This window comes from Gossypium arboreum, chromosome 7 (assembly GCF_025698485.1).
Source record: "Gossypium arboreum isolate Shixiya-1 chromosome 7, ASM2569848v2, whole genome shotgun sequence".
Classification (NCBI taxonomy): domain Eukaryota; kingdom Viridiplantae; phylum Streptophyta; class Magnoliopsida; order Malvales; family Malvaceae; genus Gossypium; species Gossypium arboreum.
The window spans coordinates 11,110,066-11,112,256 of record NC_069076.1 but is presented as its reverse complement, the minus strand read 5'-3'; the positions used below and the strand labels follow the sequence as shown (position 1 = coordinate 11,112,256).

Sequence of the window (2,191 nt, the reverse complement as noted above, 5' to 3'; positions counted from 1 at the left end):
TGACTCGGGATTCAATGGGAAATTCTCGAAAGAATGACCCTCCCCACAATACACACAGGAAACTACTTCAAACGGGCTGGTGGCTAAGCTACAAAATTATTAGCACCATTAGTGGTAAATTGATTTAACATATAGGAAATAGACAATACTTGCGTTGATAACAATGTAAGAACATCGACTTCATAAACTCCAGCTACACGTCTTCCTGAAGTTGTTTGATTTGTTGGCCATTGATATTTGTTATGCGATCCTCTCAATGATCTCATGAGCCTCATTATAAGACTTAGAAAAAATTGCACCATTCACAGAAGCATCTACCATCAATCTTGTATATGTATTGAGACCATTATAGAATGTCTCCAAATGGATACAATAAGGAATCCCATGATGAGGACACTTACGAAGTAACTCCTCGAATCATTCCCAAGCCTCATACAAAGACTCATCATCCAATTGTTAGAAAGTTGTGATCTCGTTCCTCAACTTAGCATTTTTGCTAGGCGGGAAATACTTAACCAAAAATCTCTCTGCTAATTCTTGCCATGTAGATATAAAACTTGATGGCAATAAATTGAGCCATGCTTGTGCTCGATCTCGCAACGAGTACGAAAAGAACTTTAACCTCAGTACTTCTTCAGTCACACCGGCTATCTTGAATGAGTCACTCACCTCCATAAACAATTGAAGGTGGAGATGTGGATCTTCTGTGGGCATACCAAAAAATTGGCCTACCGTTTGTTGCATTTGAAACATCACTAGTTTCAATTCGAATTGGGGTGCCTCAATATCTAGCCTTCTAATTCCTGGATTTAACTCATTGAAAAGTGGCACAGCATATTGTCTAATGCATTGATCCCTATCATCGACAATGAGGATAGGATTTCGTACATGTTCGGTTTCATTACCTTGGTCTTGATTTTGATTTCCAAGGTCCATCTCATTCTGTCTCTTAGCTATTCGTTCACGTCTTCTTTGTCTAAAAGTTCACTCAATTTCAAGGTCTACTGGGAGTAAATCGATAATCTGATCTATGCTCATAAACATCTAGAAAGAAGATTACAAAATTAAAAAGAATAAGTTAGTACTGTCATAAATAACCAAATTGAAAATAAATTATTTCACCAGAAATGACTATGGCAACAGTTGACAATCTCCGACAATGGCGCCAAAAACTTGTAACACTTGGGTTTGTGCAAATGTACATAGTCGTTATAAAGTAATAAGTAAGTATCAAGTTATTACCTCCATAGGGATTGTATTTGTGCCAAGTCACTTAGTTTGTAAAAGTGTATTAACAATTTGATAAATAAAAACAATATAATTGAGAAGTGATAAAAAATTAAGTATATGAAACTAAATGCAATGATCCCTAATGCAATTTATCCTAAGTATGCAAACTATATGAATGAGATAGATTTTAGCAGAATTAACACAATAAACAAAAATTATAACATAAATAAGCTAGGACAATTACTTAAATTAAACTTAAATTATTATCAACATGCTTATCAATATTCGGAAACACATTCCATGGCAACTCGATCTTTCATGAGTTTGGAAACCATGTTAGGTCCTTTCAAAATCCTTTACTTAGTAAATACGTATTTTACTGATCCTTATTTACTAAGGGTTTCTTAGTATTCATGTGAGGTAACAGGGACGTGTTAAGTTTGAAACAGTTTAATCACACAAATCTAAAAATTATGCAGATAATAGAGTCTGGTTAGGGATGTTATGCAACCTACAATTTAATCGGGTTAGGATCTAAATTGAGCATGCACATTTCAATTATGCGTCCATTAGCCGTCGTCTGGTTAGGATCGCTTAGTTAATTCAGGTGCATTTCAATCATGTATGAATGAAATACAGACTTGATTTTAATTGAAAACATGATCGATTGAGGCACAAATATTATAAGCATGAATCAAATAATTATTATTAAATCAAAGCAATCATCCTAGCTTAAATAAAATTAAGCTATCATTGTTGTAAATAAGAAAAAAGAACATATAGAAAACATTCTTGAATTAAATTAAAGTAAGAAAGATTAAACCCAATTCATAGTGGCTATCACCCAAGACTTTGACTGATGAGGGCTCCTTTGTTCCTTCGCTTTGCTCCTTTACTAATGGCTCTCCGAGGTGGCCGACCAAGGGTTCTTTAAGAAGGCGTGAGAACTAAGAAAGCTAAG

At 34.6% G+C, this 2,191-nt stretch overlaps 1 non-coding gene across 1 annotated transcript; it reads left to right on the top strand.

The window, feature by feature from the left end:
* Positions 1-379: 379 nt before the first annotated feature.
* Positions 380-486, top strand: LOC128295821 (small nucleolar RNA R71). The gene has a single exon (XR_008286370.1). It is a non-coding gene; the product is annotated as a small nucleolar RNA R71 (small nucleolar RNA).
* Positions 487-2,191: the final 1,705 nt, after the last annotated feature.